Genomic DNA, 27,473 nt, shown 5'->3' with positions numbered 1-27,473 from the left:
TTTACTGCTTTTGTATTTCCTACCTGTATACTGCCACTTTTGATCTCTCCTTTCCACTCCAAGAGTCCCCTTTAATATTTCTTGCAAGTCTGGTTTAGTCATCATGAATTCCTTTAGTTTTTGTTTGTCTGGGAAACTCTTTATCACTTCTTCTATTTGGATTGTTAACCTTACTGGATAGAATATTCTTGGCTGCAGATTTTTTCTATTAACTCTTTGATTATATCATACCTCTCCCTTCTGGCTTGGAAAGTTTCTGCTGAGAAATCCCCTACTAGCCTTATAGGTTTTCCCTTGACAGTTCCTGTCTTCTTTTGTCTTACTGCTTAAAAATTTTTTTCTTTATCACTGTATCTTGTCAGTTTAATTACAATATGTCTTGGTGTGTATCTGCTTTTGTTCATTTTGACGGGAGTTCTCTGTGCCTCCTGGATCTGGATATGTTTCCTTCCCCAGATTAGGGAAGTTTTAGGCTACTATTTCTTCAAATAAGTTTTCTGCCCCCTTTTTGCTCTATTCTTTTTCGGGGATTTCTATAATATGAATGTTATTATGTTTTAACTGAGTCCCCTAAGTCTATTCTTATTTTGCATAATTCTTTTTCTCTCTTTTGTTTGCCTTGATTGCTTCCCATAACTCTGTCTTCTAGGTCATTAATTCATTCCTCCACTTCTTTCAGCTTGCTATTCATTGCATCAAGCCTATTTCTAATCTCCTTTATTGCACTCTTCATCTCTGATTGGTTCTTTTTTTATCTGTTTGGGGTCTCACTGATGTTTTCTACTCTTTTCTCAAGTCCAGTGAGTACCCTTATGATCATTGCTTTAAATACTCCATCAGGCATACTACTTGTATCTGTTTTGTTTGGATATCTGGCAGTGGCCTTGTTCTATTCTTTCATTTGGGACAGATTTTTCTGTATTCTCATTTTGTCTAAAATGTCTAAGTCTCGGGGCGCCTGGGTGGCGCAGTCGGTTAGGCGTCCGACTTCAGCCAGGTCACGATCTCGCGGTCCGTGAGTTCGAGCCCCGCGTCGGGCTCTGGGCTGATGGCTCAGAGCCTGGAGCCTGTTTCCCATTCTGTCTCCCTCTCTCTCTCTGCCCCTCCCCCGTTCATGCTCTGTCTCTCTCTGTCCCAAAAATAAATAAACGTTGGAAAAAAAAATTTAATAAAAAAATAAAATGTCTAAGTCTCCGTGCCTGTTTCTTTGTGTTAGGCAAGTCAGCTACATCTCTGTTTCTTGAGGATAATGGCCTTATGAAAAAAGAAGTCCTGTAGTGCCCTGCCATGTAGTGCCCCTTGTTTCCCAGAGCCCGGCACTTCTAGGAGTGTCTCCAATGTGTGCTGTGTCCACTCTGCTGTTGTGTCCTGGCTACTTTATCCTTCAGGCCAGTCCTCTGCAGAGGCTCTCTTTGCCTGTTGTGGCAGTGTTTGGTGCCCATCCTGAATGTGGCAAGTTTTCACTAGGTGTGGTCTGGTCTGCTTGTGAACTGAGATCTATCACACTGCTATGGAAATCAAGGCCCTGCAAACTCCCACATAAGAAGACCTGGTGTAGGCAGGGGTTGGGCCAGTCTTAGAGGGGAAGGGGACTGCTGTGCTGGGACTGAGACAAGTGTGGCTGGAAAAAGCAGTTGCACTTGACTGCAGAGGGGGCGGGGCTTGATGTAAACAAGTTAAGTAGGGTGTGTCCACCCTGTGCTGGTTCCCACCAGTGTCTCTTTGCTTAAGCTGAGGGTCAGGGAAGGGAAATGGCGCTAACCAATTCCTTTGTTTGAGGGATCTCTCCGTGAACTCTGTCTTTCTGGGACATACTTGCTCCAAGATGAGCAACTAACCTCCCCACTGTGTGTCCTATGCACTCTTCAGATCACTGTTTCCACACTGTATGTCCATGGGCTGTTTCCCTGCTTTTTCTCTAAGAGCAGCCCCAATGTCCTCTGGGCTCTATCCCAGCCCCACCCACTGAGCTTTAGAACTTCAGGCTTTAAGCTCCACTATTAGAAAAACTCACAAAATTCAGTCCCTCTCCCTTTCCAAGCCAATTGCTATGGAGTTTTGTTTTCCTGGTGTGCTCCCCCAAAGTGCCAGTCTGTCTCTCACCCTCCTCTGTGACCACAGCTGCTTCCCCGTTGTTGTAGCCACAATCTGTTTCTCTCCCAAGCCCCATCTCCGCACTTCCTACCCTCTTCCATGTGGCCTTTTCTCTACATTTAGTTGCAGAGTTTGTTCTGTCAGACTTCAGGTCAATTTCTGGCATATTTAGGATGATGTGATAGTTATCTAGTTGTATTCGTGGCAGGCCCAGAGTCCTCTTACTCTGCTGCCATCTTCCAGCCTCTGCTGAAGAAAAGATTTAATTTTTTTTTTTAATCTTTATTTTTGAGAGAGAGAGAGAGAGAGAGAGAGAGAGAGAGCAGGGACAGGGCAGAGACAGAGGGAGACAGAATCTGAAGCAGGCTCCAGGCTCTGAGTTGTCAACAGAGAACCCGACGCAGGGCTCAAACTCATGGATGGTGAGATCATGACCTGAGCCCAAGTCCGATGCTTAAACAACAGAGCCACCCAGGTGCCCCTCCTGAGGAAAAGATTTTTAACAATGGGAAAATCTTGTAGATTCACTACAATAATATGCATACTACTATTCAATAAGGAGTCTTTTTTTAACATTTATTCACTTTTAAATAGGCTCCTTAAAGGTTTAAATTAATAAATACAATTACCAGTTCTAAAGTACATTTGTCTATTATTCATTTTAAAAACGAATTAAATTTTTGATAACATCTGTACATATTTAAGAAAAGGTATTAAACTTGTTAAACCAATCAGGAATCTGAAGTGAATAGTTATTACACAAAAGCTTATATGTTTTAAATTAAGTCCCAAACTCCTACTGTGTAGTCTTCTACAAACCTCTGGTGAAAACATTATTTTTCCTCAAATGAGAAACTCCAATACTCATGAAAAAAAATGGTTTCATTTTTCTTTTCTTTTATTTAAAAATCAAGTACTGGACACAGAATTAGACACAGTCCCTGCTTAGTGAGTTTCACAATCTACAATGCTAGCCTGATTTTCTTTCTGCTCCAACTCTATATTAGAACACACACTTGATAGGAACTTGCTTGCTACTGCTAAGATAAACTCTTGTGCCCTGATATACCTCTGAAAGAAAGTTCACAGTCCTTTGAAAAACCAGGGCCTTGGGCATGCTGGAAGGCCTAGCACAAGAACATATACTTGTATCGGATAAAGGAAAGTTCTGTGTCAGGAATGGAATTCTAATAATGACTTGTCTTTTTCTAGTTTACTAGATAAGAAAGCTTGCCATAAATATTAGAAAGCCAGGTATACTTCTAAATGTGTGCAAGTTTGTAAGTCTAGCACATTGCCTGGAATATATGAAGTATCTGTCAAGTAGTGGAGCAAATTAAAAATATGCATTTAAAATAAAACATTCTATGTTAACAATAATCTCAATATTCAGACATTGTCTAAAATTATATACTGATTTAATTATAGAATAAAATTCCAAAAATTATTTGTGATTTATCCACATCCATGGTTTTCAAATGGTCTCAGAAGTCTCTGGCTATCATGGAAATTTTTTACACCATTTTCCCTCTTTGTTTGTTTTCTATCAGAAAATTTAATCTTGGCTGTACTTAGGAAACAATATAATGAATGTACAGGAAGAATTTGTACTTGTTTAGTCTAGGGGAAAAAATATATCCCAAATACTGAGGTCAACAAGTTACTTAATTCACTCAACAAATATTGTTTAAATGCCAGTTGAAGGCACATGAAGTTGGGGAGGGGAAAGGAAGAGAGATGATAAATAAATTAGTATATAATATATCAGGTTGCAGACTACGTTTCACTCATTGTGATCACTCAATGCAATCTTGCAACCTCACAATTTTTTAAATGAGGAAACTGCAAACCAGAGATGTCATCTAACTTGTCCTGAAGCCATGCAATAGTATGGTAGTAATTTAACCAAGGTTTTTTTGAACATGGAATCCCTTGCTGTCTCCAATTATTAATATTAGGGAAAATAATAAGAAGATAACTATTACGTTTATAAATTATAAACAAGAAGGAAGGAAATGGAGGGGGAATGGGAAAGGACTTTAGAAGTAAACATCTATCTTTGTGTGAAAGTCATGAGAACATGCCTTGTATGCTTCCTCCAATGAGAGGGGCCCAGGTACTATACTGTGAAATCCACTGTGGCATTTGCACTGAGGTCACACTTCCAATGGCCTCCTCCTGGCCAATGATGGAGCATAGCAGGGATATTAAGTGATGCTCATTCCTGGGAGACATGGAACTCCTCTGATGGCTGACTTTAGCTTGAAGACTCCCTGAAGCTGCTGAAATTTCCTGGTCATTCTCAAGGGCATTTCCCTCCTTCTCTCTCACATTATAGTCTGAAGATGCTCCCAGCCTTAAATTCTTCCCTTTTATCTCAAAGAAGTGTTTTCTGTAACAAAACAGTTGCATGTTTAATCCCATCTTGGTGTCTATTTCTTGGAAGAACCAGACAAGTAGTACCGAAACTGACCTGAGCAAATGAACAGTAAGATAGACATTTGGGACTGGCTAACCCAACACTGGACAGGTAAAAGGGATACCATCCTGGCTAGTATGTGGGCATGGATAGTTCTTGGTACAATGTGGCAGGTTAATTGCTAAAGATTTTATCAATGATGACAAGGAAAATGTCCTGGTAAAGCAGAATGCTACAGCAGGTACAATGATGTAAGTGTTTGAAAAATAGTGAGAAATAATGCCTACAAAGACAGCAGACTAGGGCACCTTATAGTAGGATAATGAACGACTGAGGGTTGTTAAAAAGGAGTTCATGGTTCAGTGTCTGAACCCAGAGTTTCAGCTGTAGTTTCCTGTAGTGTAATGCTATACACAATCAAGTGACAGGCTGAAGGGTTACTTACCAGTCATAGAACTCCAGACATGTTTGAATACAATGCCAAGTCAGGTATGTTATGCAAAAATAGGGAATTGGTAGGAAAAAACCTAAGATTCTGAAAAATGGGACAAGGAAATATGCATGGACAACCTTGAAGATGCTGACTACTTAATCCCCTGGCTGCCCCTGTACCCTCAGGATTTGGAAAGATAGTCCATTCTTCTTTAGTTACAGCTATTACTTCTACTGCATAGAAAAATGCTACAAAAGCTTCTCCTTCACAAGGCAATAGGCATTCTCTCAAGAGTTGCCCCAATTTCTCTTCTGGTTGCTGGGCCAATAGCTAGGGTTGAAAAAGAGCATAACCTGGCTGGGAATATGCCAGGCCTAATAAGGGAGGAGAGAGACCAAATACTTTAAACATTTCAAGAACTAGCTGATATATTCTGACAAGAGTGAAGAAAGGACTTTTGGATTAGATTTTGAGGGCAATAGAGGGCACCAGAATGTATGGATGGAAAAGCAAGAATTTGTTGCCTTAGATGTATTTTCTAAAGACAAGGAATATAATATCCTAGCAAGGACTCCAGGCAATAGGGCAAACTTGCTGCTGGGATGGATTTTAAAGATCTATAAAAAGTGATGGCCAACTCTAAGCAAAACAAAATGCAAATATTGCCCTGGCAGATAGAAGAAAAAATAATGAGGCTGAGGGAAGTGAGCATGATGAATGGACATGTTATATAAACTAGAAGACTCAAGAGAACATGCCCTTCACCAAGGCCATCAGAACTATGCTAGTAAGTAAGGCACCAGAATAACTATGAAACTCAGTGATCATTCTTTACAGACTAGGGATGATGCTAGGAGGGGCAGTTACAGATCTAGGCTCTTGAACATCCATGGTGGGTAATAATGCCCTCCCTCTAAATAATAAAAACCAGATTATGACACTTAATTGCCAGCCCAACTACATAATGACAGGTAAAGTTGGAGAGAAAGTCAAAGGATTTAACCTACAAAGTTGTGTAAATGGTTAATACAGCATGGAATTTTTACAAGCAGAAGAGATGGAAAGCCAACAAGACTTGCTGCTTGACATCTAAAATTAAAAAACAAACAATAAACAAAAATGCAAAAATAGAGGAGCAAGAAAGTGTGCGGTAGAATGTCCAGCCCCACCAACTGGGCCATACAATACTGTCTAGTGTTGAAGAATCCAGCAGACCCTAAAATGTTGGGAAATGTGCAACGTGGAACTTACTGGCAAGTTCCAGTGGAAGAATCACAATACAGGCCCTTGATTCTGGAGTAAGGCCAGGCATAGTAGAAAATTATTCTTTGAGAAACATCTCTTTTGTGTTCTTGGATTTTGGTAAACACAGAACACTTAGCCATGGAAAACATACTGGCCATGTACCTAAAACTGCCCATCATGAGCTTAATTCTGTTTGGCCAACCAAATCATAATTATCAGACAGGGTCAGACATAGTCCACTGGTCATGAGAAAGTAGCCCAGATCACATGTCACACAACAGACTGATACTAGTGTTCTTCCCCTGGCTTGTACTTATGGTTGTCTGGGAGTTCCTGTATTACCAGCCCAATGAGCAGGAAAAAGTCTGAGCTTAACCTTTTGTGGATGGGTTGGCTCAGCATGGAGGTGCAAGTAAAACATGGACAGTGGCTGCATTATAGCCACATTTAGGGGTGGACTTACAAAGCAGTGGAGTGGGAAGAAAATCTTCTCAATGGCAGAGCTGTAGGCAGTGTACTTAGTCACTTATTTGGTGTGCAAAGGGAAATAACCCTAGGAAGAATATATATAAATTTCTGGGCAATGGTTAATAGTCTAACCATTGGAGCATGGAAGAAAAAGAACAAGAACATCAGAGACAAAGTGGTCTGACATAGAGGCATGTTGATGGTCATGTAGGAGTAGGCACAAGATATGAAGATTTTTGTATTATACATTGTCTGCCAGAAAGTATCCACAATAGAAAAGGAACTGAACAACCAAGTAAATAAAATGATTCATGCAGTTGCATTCATTTATCAGCCACTCATTATCAGCGACTCTGATGGCCATGATGGGCACCCAAATGAAGTCATAGTGGCAGAGATAAAAGCTGTATACGGGCCCAACAACATCAACTCCTACTTACCACATGTGATCTAATTACTGCTATCTCTGAATGTCCAACTTTCCAACAATAAAGACCAATACTGAGTCACTTATATGGCACTATTCCTTGAAGAATTCAATTGGTTAGTTGACTACATTGCCCATCTACACTCTGGTTTGACTTACAAGGATAGGTAATTATTCTGGGTGTAGGTTTACCTTTTATGCCTGCAGAACTTTAGTCAGAACGCTTTCCAGGGGCTAATAGAACACCTGATCCACAGGCATGGAATCCCATATAGCACAGGATCTAATTTCCAGACCCACTTCACAGCAAACGAAGTATGGGAGTGGACCCATGACTAGGGAGTCCACTAATCATAACACAAACTGTACAACTCTGTGAGTGGCCAGCCTTATAGAATCCTAGAATAGCCTACTCAATGTGCAACTAAGGTACCAGTACTAAGGAAACACTCCATAAGGATGCAATATATTTATCAAGTCAGAGACCCCTATATGGCACTTTGTTTCTAATAGGAAGGATACATGGGTCCAAAAGAGTGGCCATTAATGACTCACTGGAAGATCTGTCCTTCCTCAGAATTTTGAGCTCTTCCAGGGAACACACTAAGAGTTCCATCAAACTATAAGTTATGGTTACATCTGAGAACTTGGTACTTCTCACATCCAGGGACTAACAAGAGACAACGGAAATCACCATACTGGCAGAGGTAATTGATTTTGATTAGCAGAATGACAGAAAGCTGCTTGCACAGTGGAGACAGGGTAAAATGAATGTAGAACCCAAGTAACCCATTTGTATCCTAGTACTTCCTGACCCTACTGTAAATGGAACAGTCATATGAAGCAACTTGGACTATGAAAGGTGTGATAATCAAGGGTTCAAATATTTCAGGAATGAGGGTTTGGTTCATACCACCTGGCAAGCCACCAAGACCTGCTGAAGGAATCACTGAGGATAAAAGGCATTTAGAAAGAAGTTGGAGAATAACTGTAGTGATAGGAGCTTTAGTTCATCACACTAACCTCCCTCTTCCTCATTTTTGCTCAGGAAGAAAGGCCCATGGAACCCATGGAGGAGCTGCTCCTGAACCTGTGTGATAAAGTAGATCTGAGTGGTGCAAGGGCTCAATGTGGTGGCCATGAGAATAAACTTTGCAGACCCCCCACAGCAGGTAGTATAACTGACCATAAAGCCCAGCTGTTGTGCTCTGAAATCCAAAACTCATTTATGCTGAGGTCACAATGCTCCATGGGCTGCTCCCAGTCAATGACTGAGAGTGGCAGGAATATGAAGGCAGACCCATTCCTGGGAGACATGGGACTCCTCTGGTGGGCAACCCTGGTTTGAGGACATTCTCAGACAGCTTTGTCAAACCTCCCTTATACTGCAGGTCTGTCTGGAACAATGCCAGGCAATGTCCCTACCCTCCTTCCTTCAATCAGAGTCAGATTTGCTTGTGGTTTTATCACCATCCCAGCTTTACCCAGCTCCTCTCCTATTTTCCTTCACACAGATACTTCTCTTAATGGAAACCTTGAACAATTAATTTTGCCATCTGTTTTTTTTGAGGGCCTCAGTGATATATATTATTAAGTTGGGAGTTTTATGAGTACGCACAAGGTCCTTATTTAACATCAACAAAGAAAATGAAGCAAACTAGTGAAATCACTATCTTAAAGACAAACAGTGAAGAAGTGAGTGTAGTGTGGTGAGACCATACAACAACGTCTTAAAAGAAACAATCTAGATAGTGATATTTATGTCCTTGCAGTTGTTTAAAATTTGGTTGAGTGACCTCCTAATGGGACAGAATCTAGGTATATTTGTGTTTCTGTAAAAAACACGCAACCTAAGAAGTAAGATTGGACAAGGTTCAGACTGCTGGTGGTGCAGCCAAAAGGTAATGAAAATTATTTTCCAATCCTACTTTTCACTTTAAAAAATTTTTTTTAAATGTTTTATTTATTTTTTAGGCAGAAAGAGACAGAGCATGAGCAGGGAAGGGGCAGAGAGAGAGGGAGACACAGAATCCTTAGCAGGCTCCAGGCTCCAAGCTGTCAGCACAGAGCCTGAGGTGGGGGTTGAACTCAAAGTCTGTGAGATCATGACCTGAGCCAAAGTTGGAAGCCTAACTGACTAAACCACCCAGGTGCCCCTACTTTTCACTTTTTTAAAAAATTGAGGAAGGTTGAATTCACATTCTATATCAACATTTGGTGAAATCTTCCACTTAGCCAGTTCCTTGACAATTCTGCTCCAGTCTTCCTTTCCACAATCTCCTTTCCAGTTGTTCCACATCTGGTTGCTTTCTCCCACCCACTTTCTACAAGATTTCCCACTCTCCTCTCTGCCCTCTTTACCCATTTTCATTACATTCTTTACAACAGATGTCTGGCCAACGTTGAAAATGTTTCCAAGAAAATTCATTCTACTCTTATTACTAACATCATCAGAAAGGACTTTTGAACAGTTAAAAATGTCAATGAATTGTTTGAGAAGCTGGAAGTAATGCCTCTGGAAGTGTTCAAGTAATCTCCCCAGTGTCCTTTCTTTTTCATATTCAATGATTCTAAGTTTTCCCTATATAAAATCCTTAGGAGATTCTCTTTTTAAAAAGACGTGAAAGGGGCGCCTGGGTGGCGCAGTCGGTTAAGCGTCCGACTTCAGCCAGGTCACGATCTCGCGGTCCGGGAGTTCGAGCCCCGCGTCGGGCTCTGGGCTGATGGCTCAGAGCCTGGAGCCTGTTTCCGATTCTGTGTCTCCCTCTCTCTCTGCCCCTCCCCCGTTCATGCTCTGTCTCTCTCTGTCCCAAAAATAAATAAACGTTGAAAAAAAAAAAAAGACGTGAAATAATTAGCCACAGGTGCTTCTATAACAGTGTAGAGAATTGACAGCTTTTGAAAGGCCTTTAATCAGGTTATTATTTTATTTACATTTCCTTTATTTTTTTCTTCTGCAAAAAGCCAAAGATAAGTTTCAGTCTGTCAGGACTGTCATAAAGTCTGAATCATCAATGTCAAAATCATGCTATTCTTCTTTTTTTACACTTATATGGTTGTTCCCTTCTGTTGGTTGTTGTGTTTCCTGAAATGAGAGTTTTCCAGAATTCCAAATTCAAAAAGTTTATCATAGTTCGTTTTGAATTGAATCATCGCTATCAAAGGTTTTCAATGTTAATATTTCTCTGCCAACCAAAAAAGGTAAAGTTTTGGGGAATCACTCATTTTAGGTCTTCAGCAATATGAGCAGAAAACAACAACAAAAAAGATACACGGCTTTTTCCTTCTTTGAACATAACTTTTTATTCACATTTTCCTTATGTCTTCTGTTCCACTTATGATAAAATGAAAAAGTTTCCACGAAATAAGCTAAGAATTCTGGAACTTAGTCATAATTTATTTCCTTTATTAGATATCTTTTCTGAAGGTAAGTTTTAAGTCAAAAATAAATTTCATAATACTTTTATGTTTGTGGAATCTTGTTGTGATGACAAAAATTACTTCTAACTACTTTGAATGTACTTTAATTTACTACGAAAGTGTTACATCCTTTTTCTTTTTTAACCAAACTTTATCAATCATTGTCAATGCAGCAAAAGTTGGTATCGAATACAAATTTCACAAGTGACAAAGATATTTTTGAAACCTATATAGAAATTATTAGAGTTTATGGAAATATAGTTTTAGATCAAGATTAAGTAGTATACATAGGTTATATGTCATATATATGCCATTAAAATGTCATTATATATAATATGCATATATATACATATATCTATATCTATACATGATTTTAAGGTGTCAATATATGGCATCCACCACAACATATGGATATACATTCTGAATTTCTCAGTTGACAGAACAGTCTGGTCTCTTGTATTTTTTCCTTTCGTTCCTTTTTTTAAGAGTCATGTAATACTTAAGGTAGAAAACTATCTAGCATAACATCAATTTCCTTTGCATTACCTTTTTGATTTCCCCGTGAAATGAAGTCTTGTGCTCCTTCCAGAACAACTCCAAAATTCCTTGACATTCCATGTACTGTTTTGATTGTTTCTGAAATAATTCCTGGGGCCCATAGTATATCTGTGCCTCATATCTAAAGATACATTGTATATATTATAGTTGATTTGAACACTTTCCAAGAAAAACTTCAATATGTATGGTTATGAAACTGTTTTTATGTTTTGCTTATATGTCTACTGTACAAACCCAAAATTTTTAAAGCAGCATACTTTATTCAAAGAATGATTAATTCAATGTTGTTAAAATTGCTTCTGTTTTCCCAAAGCAAGCAGCAGCATTATATTTTTATGCAGGAGAGTAAAGATCCTAATGTAACAGTAACTCTTCCTCCTCAAATCCCTTCTGCCAAACACACACACACACACACACACACACACACACACACACACCCCTTCTGGTTACAAGTAGAAGTTTAAATAAATGCATTTACTTCCCCTCTTCCCTGAGATCTATTAATACAAAAGAAGAAAAAAATGATATAAACTCATAAATGAAGAAACAGGTGAGATGCCTCAGTAATTAAGAATTGTAAAGTATTTGTGGAAGATATGAAGTAAGTAGAAAAAAGGAAACAAGAAACAATATTTCCTAGGGAACATGAAGAGGAAATAGAGCCAAAAAGAGAGATTTCATTCTCTTTAGAATCCAAGAGCACTGGGAACTGAGAAAGTCCAGCTAAAATGACATCATATGGGAGACTGAGCGCTGAATATGCATTAATTGAACATCTACATAAGGAGGACTCACTGGCCTGAACACAAATTATTTGCCCAATTTGCTTGCAAAATGCCAAGCGGGTTAACAGTCTACCTTTGACAATAGATAAATTAACAAATTAAGTCTGAAGTGTCCTCTTTATAAAAATTGAAAAACCTGTTTTAGTTTGAGCCGCTCTAAGAAGGTACAATAGACAGTGGCTTATAAACAATGGACATTTATTGTTCATAGCTCTGGAGGCTACAAGTCTTTGATCAGGGTGCCAGCATGGTCAGGTTCTGGTGAGAGCCCTTTTTCAGGTGTGGACTCCTCTCTTCTCATTTTTTCCCAGATACGTAAGAGAGAACTTTAGAAAGTGAGCTCCAGAGCTCCCCGGGGGTCCCTTTTATAATGACACTAATTCCATTCATGAGGGCTCCACCCTCATGACTAATTACTTCTCTAAGATCTTACTAAGATCTTATGTCCTAATATTACGATATCTGAGGGTAGGATTTCAACATATGAATTTGGGGCACAGCACAAACATTCAGGCCATTGAACTGAGATCAGGGATTTCTGCATTTTGGTGACTTTAGAAAATTGGTTAATTCTTTGCATCCACATTATAAAGCAAATGTGCTTTTTATTTATTTATTTTTTTTTAACGTTTTTTAATTTATTTTTGAGACAGAGAGAGACAGAGCATGAGCAAGGGAGGGTCAGAGATAGAGGGAGACACAGAATCCGAAACAGGCTCCAGGCTCTGAGCTGTCAGCCCAGAGCCCGATGCGGGGCTCGAACTCACAGACTGAGAGATCATGACCTGAGCCGAAGTTGGACGCCCAACCGACTGAGCCACCCAGGTGCCCCACAAATGTGCTTTTTAATAAAACTAAAGAATTGGTTATTTGTACTGCCTCCACTTTCTAACTTGTCATTCTCTCCTGGATCTGCTCCATGAAACAGCTTTTGACAGGGTCACCAAACATCTCTATATTTTATTTTTTATTTATTTATTTATTTATTTTAAAGGCTTGTTGTCAAAGTTTATTTTTGGGACAGAGAGAGACAGAGCATGAACGGGGGAGGGGCAGAGAGAGGGAGACACAGAATCGGAAACAGGCTCCAGGCTCTGAGCCATCAGCCCAGAGCCCGACGTGGGGCTCTAACTCACAGACAGCGAGATCGTGACCTGGCTGAAGTCGGACGCTCAACCGACTGCGCCACCCAGGCGCCCCACTATATTTTAAAATCCAATGGTCAAGGTTCATTTTCTGTCTCCCTTTTTTCCTTTCTTCCTTCCTTCCTTCCTTCCTTCCTTCCTTTTTTCCTCCCTCCCTCCTTCCCTCCCTCCCTCCCTTCTTCCCTTCCTTCCTTCCTTCCTTCCTTTCCCTTCCCTTCCTTCCTTCCTCCCTTCCTTCCTTCCTTCCTTCCTTCCTTTCCTCCCTCTCTCTCTCCCTTCCTTTCTTCTTCCTTCTTTCCTCCCTCTTGCTCTTTCTTTCTCCCTCTCTCTCTCTTTCCCTTTCTCTCTTTCTCACCTTGATAGTTGATCTGTCCTTTCTTGAAAAACCTTTTCCACTTGCTTTCAAGACTCCATGCTTTACTGATTAACCTGTTACCTCACTAGATGGGTCCTTTCCAATGTCCTTGGCTGGATTTTTCTCTTACCAATTACTAGGCATTGGTGTGCCTCTGAGATCTCTTCTCTCTGTCCACACTCTCTCTATAAGTAATCTCATGTGGTCCTATTCAACAAACACAATTGTGGAAAAAATTCTTTAAGCCAAATCATTTTGAGCTGATATTTTTCGCAGTAATACTTAACTGAAATATAGGATTAACTAAGGAATTGCGTATGTATGCATTTGTATATCTGTTGCTATAAATACAGACTTTAAAATAAAAAACTGTAGCATTCTGTATAGGTTGTCTTGAGAATTGCACCTGGTCATTCTCACTTTTTATAAGTATGTTTTTGATGATTAAATATTATTTATAGTGGCTTCATACTTTGTTATTTAGATGTGCCCACATTTACTTAAATAATACTTTGTTATTGAACCTTAAAGCTGTACCCAATTTTTTTTACTATTATAACTAACCATTTAATGAGCATCTTTAGAGCTAAATCTTTACATACCTTGATAAATTATTTAATAAACATTTGGAAGCATAGTTGTTAAGTCAGTTAAGTACACTAAATACTTTTACCAAGTTCCCATGAAGAAAGTCTATAGCCAATTTACATAGCTATCAACCATGCCTGAGAACTATATCACTAGTAGTTATTGCCTAATTTAGTTTTTGGTATCTAGTCTTAATAGATACTTATTAGATATCTAGTCTTAATACTATATAAGAAAATAAATATAGTTGAGGATTGAACTTGTGATTTGAGAAAAATATTACTAGAAGGCAAAAAATTTCATCTTTATTTTCTTTATTTTTTAAGTTTACTTATTTATTTTGAGAGAGAGAGAGAGTGTGTATATGTGAGTGAGGGTGGGGCAGAGAGAGAGAGAGAGAGAGAGAGAGAGAGAGAGAGAGAGAGAAAGAGAGAGAATCCCAAGCAGGACAGCGCTGTCAGCGCAGAGCCTGAGTGGAGCTTGAATTCACAAACTGTGAGATCATGACCTGAGCCGAAATCAAGAGTTGGATACTTAACCAACTAAGCCACCCATGCACCCCTAAAATTTCATCTTTATGATGAATGATGAAATATTCATTAAAGATAAACTCCTTATCTCAGAAACTGAAGAAACCGGCACTTGAAAATTAGTTCTAACTCAAAGTGTGAAAGGAAAAGAATTGTATTACAGGAAAATTTCTGAAAATATCACTTAAATTTTATTACAATTTCCTTTGGTCTTGGATTCTCTTGTTATTGAAAAAAATATATTGATAGGCATTTAAGACTCCATGTAGCTGCTTTCCTGACATACATTAATTATTTCAGTTATACTGTGAAGGAGTATCTTATGATTACTGAATTATCTTTTATTACAAGAAAAAGATTCCAAATCATTTGGCAATCTTTAACACTGATAACTCTTAGTTTTACACACACACACACACACACACACACACACACACACACACTGTATACACACAAACACATATGAATATATATATTCCAACTTATTCCAAGTATATATATATATATATATATATATATATATATATATATATATCTATATATGTGTGTGTGTGTGTGTGTGTATCTATCATCTATGTATCTATATAAAGTTTATTTATTTATTTTGATAGAGACAGAGAGCGAGCATGAGTGGGGCAGGAGCAGAGGGAGAGGGAGAGGGAGAATCCCAAGCAGGCTGTGCGCTCTATGCTAAAACTAGACACAGGGCTTGATCTCATGACTGTGAGATCAACACTTGAGCCAAAATCAAGAGTCTGACATGTAACTGACTAAACACCCAAGTGTCCCTAACGTGTATTTTTTAATGCAATAAGTCATATATATTTAATATATAGTTTGTTTTCATATATATGTATAAACCTATGAAAAGTACCAAAATTGAGGTAATGAACGTATTCATCACTTTCAAGAAATTTTTTAGTTTCCCTTTAATGTGGCTTTCCTATCCCTTTTGTTATCACCCCCACAACTGCCATCTTGGGCAACCACTTAATTTGCATTTTCTAAAGTTTTATATACATGGAATCATATATCATGTATTCTTTTCTTTTTTTCTTTTTTTTTTTTTTTTTTGGTCTGGCCTCGTTTACTGGCAAAGTATTTTGCAATTCATCCATGTTGTTGCCTGTACGGTGGTTCACTCCATTAAATTATACAATCTTCAAGTAATATTATACCATTTCATATACAATGTAAGAACCTGACAAGAGTGTACCTCAATTTTCCCTTCCTGGCCTTTGTCCTATTGTTGCAATACAGTCTTTTTATACATATATATAAACTCCATACAACATTGAAATTATGTCAATTTAAACAGTTGTATATTTTTAAAGAGATTTAAATATACACAAGTAGGGGCACCTGGGTGGCTCAGTGGGTTGAACATCTGACTTCGGCTCAGGTCATGATCTCACAGTTTGTGGGTTCAAGCCCCGCATCAGGCTCTGTGCTGACTGCTTGCTCAGAGCCTGGAGCCTGCTTCAGATTCTGTGTCTCCTTCTCTCTCTGCCCCTCCCCCACTCACACTTTGTCTCACTCTGTTTCTCAAAAATAAATAAATGTAAAAAAAATAAAAAATAAATAAATACAAGTATTTTATATTTACATATTAGTTACCATTTCTGATGTTCTATGTTCCTTTGTGAAGATCAATATTTATTTCTTATATAATTTTCCTTATGCTTGAAAAGGATTATTTAACATTTCTTATAGTATGGGTTGACTGGTGATGAATTCTTTCTGCTTCTGTATGCCTGAAAAAGTTTTTATTTCAATTTCATTGATAGATATTTTGATACACAGATCATTTCCATTGGATAGATGTTTCATAGATCTTTCCTTTGGATATAGAAATCTAGGTTGCCATTTTTTTTAATATTTAAAAGATGTTGATCCATTGTCTTCTTATTTTTCCCAACAAGAAATATTTTGTCCTCATTTTATTTGTTTTCCTATGTATAAAGGAAAAGGCTGGTTTACACTTTTTCTCATTATCACCATTTTATCAATTTAATTATGACATGCTTGGTGTAGTTTTATTTGTTTCTTGTACTTGGGTTTTGTTGAGATTCTTGGATTTGTAGATTTATAGCTTTCACATCCCCTTCACTTCAGTTATTTCAAGTACACTTGTATTAGTCCACATAAAGTTGTCCTATAAGTCACTGATGTACTTTTCTTTATCATCACTGCTATTATTATTATTTTTCCCTATGTTTTATTCCAAATGATGTCTACTTTTATGGGTGCAAGTTCACTAATCTTTTCTTCTTCAATGTCTAATCTTCTGTTTATCAATTTCAGTGTACTTTTTGTCAGAAATTGCAGTTTTCATATCTAGTATTTTATTTTGTAATTTTTTACAGTATCTTCTATGTCTCTAGTTAAAATTGTAAATATAGAGAATATATGAAACAGATACAATAACTTCTCATGTCTTTGTTTAGTATCTGTGTCAGTTCTGGGTGGGTCTTGATTGATTTTTTTTTCCTCATCATGGATTATAATTTCCTGCTTGTTTGCATGCTCATTAATCTTCGAATGTATATGAGACATTGTATCTTTCACCTTTTTGGGTAGTAGATAATTTTGTATTCCTAAAAATATTTTTAACTTTGTTTTGGGAGGCAGTTAAGTTTTAGAAATAGTTCCAGCCATCCTGGTTTACCTTTAAAATCATTATTTCAGAAACAGGGAGTGTTTATCCAGGATGAATGATTCCCAGCTAATGAGGTAAGACTCGTCTGGGTCCTTTGCCAAATTATGAGTTTTTCTAGTCTGGCTAGTGGGAAAGGCAGTACTGCCAGTGTTGATGAGTGTTGGGCATCATCTCCTCTAATCCTTTTGGGTGGTTATTTCCCAGGGCTGGGGTATTTTCCTCACATGCATGCACTGATTTACTGACTACTTAAGGGGGCCCTCTGTAGATCTCTAGAATTTTCTCTATGTGCAGCCCTCTCCTTCTCTGTTATGCGAATACTAACAACCTTGGTCCCCCTGGACTCCCACTCCATCTCCTCATTTCAGGAAAGCTGGCAGACTCTGCCTATGTTCTCTTTCTCTCTGTCATTGCCTAGAAACTCAGGACAGTTAACTGGGGCATTAGTGGCTCACCTTATTTGTATCCTATCTTTCAGAAATCAGCATCCTTCATTGACTGTTGTCCAGTGTCTTAACACAATTGTTTCAAACATGTTTTTCCAGTTTTTAAATGTTTCCCAAAGGAGGGAAATCACTATGACTCCATCTTGACCAGGAGTGAAAGTTTACACTAATATGTCTTAACTATTATTTACTGCGTTTAAACATTTTACTTTCTAGGGCTATTAATTACATGAAGGATTGTTTGGGCAGGGGGGAGGATTACAGACTCATCTTCACAACATACTGCTTTCATTGTGTCAGTCTTTGTTCTAGAATCCAAAATGGCTTTTTTAGCTAAGTTAAATATAAACACAAACGTAAGCCAATAAAGTTAGCTATACAAAGAACCCTAAAACAGGGTTTTTATTGTTTACAGCTTTCTTATGTACCAGCTTGATCCAAGGATACACTTAATGTAGAGGACTGGGTAGACTATATAGTATTTATTCAATCATCCATGACTAAAATTGCTGTCAAACAAAATTTTATAAAAATTGCAGAAGAAGTTGTAGGTTGTATTATCCGAAAACAATCTGGACTCCAAATAATCTAAGTGGCAGATGAAAGAATATTAACTCCCACAAGTGTACAACATAAGAATTCTAACCAAGATATTTGCCTATACAGTTGATCACTCCACTTATGTGTGGGGTGGGAGACTGCTTTAGTATGTTACAGATAAAAAACCTCCTTCCTTGAGTGTTTACAATAGGAATTGTGATTCCCCCCACCAACAATGTTTGCATTTATTTGTAGACCTGCATATTCTCTCCAAAGACTATATATAAACATTACTATAGAGTCAAACTGCTGGAATTATCAATTCCCTCAACACTTTTTGAAAAAGGACTTTTAAGAACAGAGTCGTTGCTGGAGGCTTATAAATTTCTATATTAGAGAATATTAGATTATTAGAGAATGAAAAAAATTGTGTGTATTAGACTGTTTGAGGAACATTTCAGAAAAAGACTGTAACCCTAAAAAGCCATAGAATTCTAGAGACAAAAAAGTTATAAATAGTGATTACACAAATGTAAAATTACTAAAATTATCATTATTTGGTTCATTATTACTATATGCATTATTTCTAGAGCCAGATTTCAATACACCCTAACTATATCTTAATGGCTAGTTCTGCATTACTAGTACAGAGTTGTTTTAGAATTCATGTGACTTAGTCAGAATATATCTCTTTCCTAGAGTGGTGAAATCAGAAAAATCAATACCTTTCAATATGTCTATGTGGGCAACCTGTACTTGATCAGTCCCTCTAAAGATTAACAATAGCATGTGTATTAGTCATCTATTTCCATACTATGCTGTGTAACAAACCACTCGTAAACTCCTCAGTGTCCTAAAGTAGCAATCATTTTTCCATGCTTATCAGTCTGCCTGATGGCTAGAGGTAAAATGATTTACACTGGATTTGACTGGGCTTCACACAAAGTTTCTATATATCTGTACACTGTCCAACTTGTTTCCATTTCTCATCTCTTGCAGTCTCATTTCTCTGTCTCATTAATAGGTAATGGGGGCAGGACAGATGAAATCTGTTCAGTGGTAAACTACATAATTTTCCCCACCACAAGAAAGATTTTTTAGAGGTAATGTTGACATCTTTCAGAAATATGGGTGTATAATTTTTACCCAAGAATTTGCCATGCATCTTCATATTGTCTTTTACTATGTCCTTCTATGTCTCTTGAGCCTTTGCTAACAGACTATCCACAAAACAACACTGCCTTTTTTGAATACCTGTTAACTTTATGTGTTGCTGAATTTTGTTCCCTGTGAGCCAAATATCATAACATCTGTTATGGCCATAGCCAGTTGCCTCCAAAGTTGATTTAAAACATGAAGTGTTTTTCCAAGAAGAAACATCTCTAACTTTATAGCCTATAAGCAAATTTACCTTGGAATGTCTCATTTTAAGCCTGCAATTTTCAGATACCTGTCAGGAATATAAAACGTTAACAAATTTTATGGATGGGAGAATAATAAGCAAAAATAAATAATGGTTTGGGTTTTAGTGGCTTATCAATATCTGACTGAACTCATTAAGTAATCTGTCTTCAGTCTTATTTAGTGCTATGAAATTCCCTAATAGCTTATAAACCTAAACCAAATATAAGAACACGACTGCTTATTTGTTTTTCTCCAGCCACATCATTCATAAAAAGTCTCTTCTTATAAGAATCAAAATCATATTTGGACTATGACTTCACTCAGATTCTTTGGAGCTACTGCTACTATTAAAGTTTAAGCATATTCTTTATGCACATTGCTACTAAAATATAGGGAATTTGATGGTCTTGTGTATAAATGTGTTTTTTTTCAAAAATCATGCATGAAAAATTGTAATTTTGCAAACCTGCCTAATATGTAAATGTTCTGCCCTCTGGTACTGGCCCATATATTCTCCTATTAAAGAAATCGTGCCTGGTACCCAAACTCCTATAATTATGGCCGCCACTTAAAGGTAACCAAAACTACTGGAATATAGTAAGCTCAGAGTCTTGAATAGCGTAGAAACCTGGGGAGGCCCTGAGAATACAAGAAGCAGTGGTTTTTCAGGGGATGGCAAAGCTCTTTTCTCCTCCAGTTATCTCATTGCCCTGTATGGATCCCAGTACCGTCCTTTCCAGTCAGGATCACTCTATAAAATGGTTTAAAATTCCCCCTAAGAATGACTTTTGAAAACATATTTTTAATTCTTCAAAGTCCATCATTCCCTATTGATTCTCTTTTCCTTCTAAGTTCTGTCTCTTCCTGAAGGAAAACCCTGTTTAGTACACAGGAACATTCTGACCAGGCTTAGAGTGACTCAGATTTGTTCTAAGCAATATCAAATATTTTTTAGGCAGTGTTTTAGCATTGTAAAAACATAGGTAAAATAGGAGACTTGGAATTCCTTCTCTCTGATAGTGCTACATTTTCCAAAAGGTCTCTATATAAAGTTGTGATTTTGTGGCAATTAGGAGTATTCCCATTGAATGTCCATGTTATCTACAATTGCAGTAATGTCTAAGCACTTAAGACTTACACACACATGTCTTCAATCATACAGCAAATATTCATTGAGTATTTACTATGGTTCAAGTACTAGTGTTATAGGTGAGAAATCAGAATTAGAAAGAAGAATATTTCTCAAGTTTTAAGAGAACAACAAATAGGGAAAATACAAAAGAAGAAGAAGAAGGAGAAGAAGAAGAAGAAGAAGAAGAAGAAGAAGAAGAAGAAGAAGAAGGAGGAGGAGGAGGAGGAGGAGGGGGGAGGAGGGGGAGGAGGGGGAGGAGGGGGAGGAGGGGGAGGAGGGGGAGGAGGAAGAGAAGAAGAAGGCGATGATGACAATAATGGGATGGAAAAATTTAATACATTCTGACTGACACACGTATGAGCTACAAAGATCCTCCTAGCTTCAAAATCGCTATGACCTTGCTGGCACCTGCCTTGTGCCAGTGCCTAGCATACTATTCTCCCTTGTTAAATTCCTTTCTGGCCTGTCCCACAATAAGCAGTTAGCCTGGTAACCCCTGTGGCCACAATTCAAGTTGCAACAGAACAAGTGGCTGAGATCTAGAGCAAAGTAAGTGGGCCGTTCTCAGGCAAACCAGCTAAATTGCTGTAGTTGTCCACTTGCTAATGCAATGCTCCTTATGAACTGTGTTAAGGGACTGGGAGGGATCAAGGGAATCAGCATTATACTGCTAAACATTTCTGCCTAAAACTGGCATCATTTCACATTCTTGGGACACTTATCTCCCAAAAGTACAAGTATTTAAATGAGGACCCTGAAGGCCTATACTTGAAAGTAGTAATAGATAAACATATAGGCATTCTTAAGTTTACAGACTGTTTTACCCTCTCAATTTTTTAAATGTTTATATATATTTGGGGGTGGAGGGCAGAGAGAGAGGGAGACACAGAATCCAAAGCAGGCTCCAGGCTCTGAGCTGTCAGCACAGAGCCCAATGTGGGGCTTGAACGCACAAACCATGAGATGACCTGAGCTGAAGTCAGACACTCAAGTGACTGAGCCACCCAGATGCTTCCTTTTTACCCTATCAGATTAAAAAAAAATATGTAGGGATCTCTGCACACTACCACAGTGAATAAGTAAATTTCAATTAAAATAGAAGTATTAACACCTGTCTCAACATTATTTTTAAGTAGAAAGGAAATTAAGCAGTTCACTCAAATACCCAAAGGTCAAATGACTTAAACTCATAGGTCACTTGGAAGAGCTCACTTAGAGACTTGAGAAAGGCATTTAATATTATACTTGGACTTAAAAGCACTTTCCCAAGAATAAATCACTAATATGAATCTTCCCTTCCATCACACTGGGTAACCTTTCACAAGTCAGTGCAAATGCCAAGGCTTTTTGCTTTGATTTTTCAAAAGTATTAGTAATACTTCTGACTGAGACCTTTCTTAGTGTTAAAAAAGTAAGCCTAATTTAAGGTATTGTTGGTAATAACTGAAGACAATCATAATGTAATCATAATGATGTGATTTCAAACTGGTGATTGAAGTAACAACTTTTCTATATCATTTTTGTAAAGACATGTCTTGGCCTGGGGCTATGCTTGGTACCTCTCCACACAGTCAGTGTAAAAACTGAATTATATTCCTCCCAAAGAACTTAAGAGTCCAAATATATGCCATGAATCGTCAAGAGGAGCTTAAATCATTTCAGAAATGTTACTAAAAATTTTAGGCAACAGCAACTGTTAAGATGAAACATTTCGATTGTTAAGATGCAATTTTGAAGACTGATTTTTTTTCTTCCATCATCTGAATGGTCTGGGTCATATGGAGTTAGTCAAAAGAAAGAAAGGAACATAATTCAGAGAAAGTAACTACAACTTCGTGCACTGAACACATGAGCTTTATCAACAAAGTAAATAGTAAAACTTGCAAATTTCATGGAGTTCTGAAATCAGTCAAGGGAAAAGAAATAAATGGTGATCTGTGGCTTAAATCTTTTACTAACAGTTTTAGTTTTTGAAAGAATGACATGATAGCATTGCATGCTTACTCTCTCTCTTATAGTTAAAAATGCATAAGAGCATCATAACTAAAATATACGTATTGCTTACAATTTACATATAAGTCACTGGACAAGAAAAAGAGATTCTACCTCTAGGAGTTTAAAATCACAATTGATGACACTAACTTGAAAAGATCAGTGTTAGTTATATGTCACAATAACTGACAAGAAGTAGATACTAAAATATGACCATGAAGTCATCTGAAGAGTGGAAGTCATAAAAAAGTCTGAGTGAAAGCTGAACAGAAGGGTGGGGACAAGGAATGTATCAGCTTTCCTCTGATCCTACACAAAGACTTCTGGAAGATGTGGGGCTTCCGGGGGGATTACACTGGGGCAAAGGGACAAGATGGAATTCTCCGTGATCACATGTTAGGGGTCTGACTGGAACAACGCTGGGAGGTGGGGGTGGAATGACAGAAAGGAGGCAGCTGAGAAACTGTGACTGAGGTTATGAAAAGGTGCACACGGCAAAATAGAGAAGGGAGCTGAAATGAGGCCAGGGAAACCTGAGCACCTAGACCAGGATAACGGCTTTCCAGACCAAGGAGAAGTCAGTATCACTTCTGGTTTTGAATTGAAAAAAAAAAAAAAAACTTAACTAGAAATAACAAAAATAAAAAACAAGTATGAGAATTATTCATAAGAAATTCCATGTAGACAGTTGCTATGTCAAAACCACAAAATTCAGCGGGAGAAACATATAAACTAAAGGCAGAGCAGTGTTTAATATATGAGCTATGCAAAAATGATTCAAATGAGAAAAAAGAAAAATGCAAAAGTTAAGAAAATGCTAAATTTGCACCCATTATACAGGACTTCCACTTGAAAGTGAAGAACGCCAATCCAATTTCATTATGATAGAAAAACACAAAGCATTTGTCTGTTTTTATTGTTTTTGGTTTTGGTTTTTTTTTTGGTTGGTGGGTTATTTACTTAATGTTCTATTATATGCATCTCCTAAATATTTATTAGAGATACTAAACTTAATATAGCACTCAAATCTTACAGATTACTTACCATCAACTCAAACTGAACTATCTCATTCTGGTTTATCTCCCTCTTATCTGCGTTTTCAGCTTGCAGTGTACTTTCAGGGAACTGACGTTCGGAATTGCAAAAATAATGTTTTCATTGCATAAGGATTTTTAAAAGGGAAAAAAGAAAAAGGAAAGGAAAGATCAAGTCACATCAATTAGATCTCTAGATTAGCAAATAATTTTTCTTGAAACATAACTATACTTCCATTTTTCTCTGCATTCTTCTGTCACATATACACATATACAAACACACTCATAAACTGAAAACCAAGTCAGACTGGCTCTCTTGTATTATAGACACAAAAAGCCACAACTGTCATTTCTTTCATCTCAAGACAAGAACTATATTAGAAAATTTGTTTGGGGCTTGAAAAAGCAAAACAGCAAGAAAGAAAGAAAGAAAGAAAGAAAGAAAGAAAGAAGAAAGAAAAGGAATAAACATAAAAGGAAAGAAAGAAAAGAAAAGAAAAGGAAAGAAAAGGAAAGAAAAGAAAAGAAAGGAGGGGGGGGAGAGATGGAAGGAAGGGAGAAAAAGAAACAAAAAGAATTTTGACTACTTGAATTTATTTGTATTCAAATTATGTGCATTTTGAAGTTGTTTATTTAGGGGACTTATTACATATTTACTTTTCTGAAGCTATGAGTAAAATAGTGAATCATAGTTAAGAAATAGCCACTACTAGTATTAAAGATACCTTTTTTTCTTTTAAATTTAGGAACGTAATTTAACACAGCTTAGCATTTGAAGAAAACTAAGATTTGTTTGTTCAAATAAACAGGGAAGTGTAAAGCCAGTGGGGATCATATGACCAAGGCAGTGAAACAAGGTGAGTGGTGGTTTGATGAACATGAGCAGCAGTATGACTGCCATGACACTGAATTCAGTAGATATTTGCACTGCCTTTTCTTATTCCTCCTTTCTTCTAGTCTTTGATGGATATATAATAATTATATTTTATAAGAATGCCAGTGGTGACGGAAGTGCTTCTCCTAATGCAGAGGCTGTAAAGCTATCAGAAGAGCTTTAAGCAAATGTTATCTGTTTTACAGAAGAAATCAATTACCCACAGATTGCTTAAACCAGTGACAGGCATGGTAAGGAATAAAATGTGTTAAGTAGAAAAGTTACAGCCATCAACATGTAAGGAATTACATGATATATGAAAGCAATCACTTGTTCAATTTACCTTCAAAACTAAAACAAGTTCTTCTGCATTGGAAATAAACATGAACCTCTCTCTGAAAAGGGAACAATTTCCAACTCAATGGAAAAAGTACTGTATAAATTTTAGCCAGCAATAGTGCTATTAGGAGAACACAACCAGGTTTTCAGAGATAAAGTATGTGAACTATTTAACATACTTATTTCAAAGTAGGCATCACTTTGTCTTCATCTTCCGACAATTCAGAATTATGTAATTTCCAGATATGCCTGGAATAAAGAGTCTGCTAGAAAATACTCCACGCTTCGTAACATTCCTTATATTTATATCAAACTGCAAAGAGTTTTACTCAATTAAAATATCTTTATTATTTTTAAGCTTTAATATTCATCATTCTCTGTTGATAACACATACTTCATTATCTGTACTAGCAAGAAAAGATTCACAAGTGGGCCTTTTTTTCTGCTTAACGAAGAAAAATAAGTGTTTCAAAAAGGATCTGACAGTTCTTAGGGAGGACATCATGGTTCAAAATGCTCATCAAAGCTGTTAATTACTCAGGTGGAGTTGGCATCTTGCCTTGTGAAACAAGGTCACCATTTTCAGTTCTTTTTCCCATCAGTCCTTTAGGAATTTTTGCATTGTGTAATTTAATTTTTAAAACAAATTAATTCAAATCACATGTAACATAAAAAAGTAATTTCTTAATATTGCAACACAGGAATCATTCCACCAGATGTGCCATTAGAGACATCACAGCATAACCATCACATTTCTGTGAATGTCATTGTGTGCAATGACAGCCATGACGAGAGATACCTGCCTAATGAAGAACTTATGCTCCTTTTCACTTTCTTCTTTTTCAAATTGGGACGTGTGGAGGAGAATTTGTTCACGTGATCTTTTAATAGAATCAGGAGTAATATACCAGCTGATGCATACCATCCTTTTATAATATTCTGAGGGAAAGCTCTATACTGACTTAATTTTCTTGGGAATAAAATATGTATATTCAAGATTTCATGCAGGTCGGTTGTCCTTAATGGACAAATGTTAATGATAAATTTAAAGTACCACGGTTTTGGAACACCTGTACATGAAATTCTTTAAGAAGAACCACATTCGTAGTTTATTCACTCTGACACAGACAACAATATTGCGAAAATTCCCAAATGAAAGACAACACAGCTAATGCTTTTTTCTCTGCAAAATTATCAGGTTGATACAATGGCAATGTCCTACTGATTATTCACCACAGACCTTCCAACAGGATAATGCATTCTTAAAGTATGAACTTGAAGCTAAAATATTAAATATGCATTTCCTCCTCCTGGAGGACATGTTGAAATGCCACATGCTGTTGGTGAGAATGACCCATAAGTGTTGGATTTTTCTCCCCCTTGCTCTTCTTTTCCAGAAACAGTTAGTGTGGCGTGCAGTGAACCAAATCAACAATGTGATTCAAGCTGTCTCCGTAGCTTCTTGGCAAAAGAAAGGATAAACTATAAAAACTCCCCTCCTACAGCTTTCAGCTCTTGCTTCCCACACTTTAACATCTTCTGTCACCTCTGGCGCTGTTACTGACCCATGCTAAGCTAAACTAAAGGATGATAAGTTTGCTGCCTTTGCCCTTGTCCTGAGGGGCTGCGCATTATCCTATCAAGTATCAGTAGCCATTTCTGTGGGATATTTGTCACCCCACGAAGGCCTTTGGAACAAATGAAATGGGCAGCGAATTACAAAAATGTCATTCTCTAAAGGAAATGGATGAAGGCTTTTGTTCTCCAGTAATAAATAGATGCCATGGGCTTATAACACTATTTTTATATTAAATTTGACAGGGTTACTATTTCTAGTTCATTAAGGGAACAGCTTGAAAACTCTTTCTTTCTGTACTTTTGAAAATAATGTTGTTTCCCTCATTTCTTCCCAGTAATAAATATAAATGATACCTAGCAATAGATCTTGGAAATCACAGATCATGATTAATTTCAAGTTACTTTTGCTAATGATTGTTTTAAAAATGTACAAAAATCATTGTAGGGAGGGCTTTTGAGATTATAAATGGATTATGTAAAGAGGTACCTCTGAATGGATTTTAAAAGTCTGATTTACACCTATTTCTCCTTTCTTTATAAATCACAAATATATTACTTCCTTTTCTCACTTTTCTCACACATTATGGTTTTACAGGGCTTCATGATAAATATGCCATGGACAAAGGTCAAGCAAAGGATAATAACTCAATTCCTTAAATGAAAGCTTCAAAGTAAATCTTCTGTGTTTAACAGCAGTATACAGGGGTCAAGATTACAATGTCCCAGACTAGAGAATAAAATGTGTGTTAATACCTTTGAGCCTCAGTATATTTTTAAATGGGTATACTTGAACTGACATACTCAGATGTTCTTTGAAGTGAAGCTTGAGCAAGATACATAACACATGATAATAAATTAAATAGCACCACATATTTTGAGGTAAATCTGAATTAGTGTGGTTTATCAACATCTTCATGGTAGCTCTTCACTATTTCTAATATAGTAGGTATATTTCTTCTGTAGGTTTGCCTACTCAATGATTTTAAAATTGAGGCATCTTCTGCTCAC

At 37.2% G+C, this 27,473-nt stretch overlaps 2 long non-coding RNA genes across 3 annotated transcripts in view; one reads left to right on the top strand and one right to left on the bottom strand.

Annotated features, from left to right (window-relative positions):
- Positions 1-27,473, bottom strand: part of LOC123608760 — a 279,816-nt gene that overhangs the window by 157,391 nt on the left and 94,952 nt on the right. The gene's annotated exons all lie outside the window — the stretch shown is intronic.
- On the top strand, positions 24,327-27,217 carry LOC123608761. The gene is made up of 2 exons (XR_006717428.1): positions 24,327-24,531; positions 27,061-27,217. It is a non-coding gene; the product is annotated as an uncharacterized LOC123608761 (long non-coding RNA).

Source organism: Leopardus geoffroyi, chromosome B2 (assembly GCF_018350155.1).
Source record: "Leopardus geoffroyi isolate Oge1 chromosome B2, O.geoffroyi_Oge1_pat1.0, whole genome shotgun sequence".
Classification (NCBI taxonomy): domain Eukaryota; kingdom Metazoa; phylum Chordata; class Mammalia; order Carnivora; family Felidae; genus Leopardus; species Leopardus geoffroyi.
The sequence above is the reverse complement of the archived record's forward strand: the minus strand, read 5'-3'. Positions and strand labels throughout refer to the sequence as shown.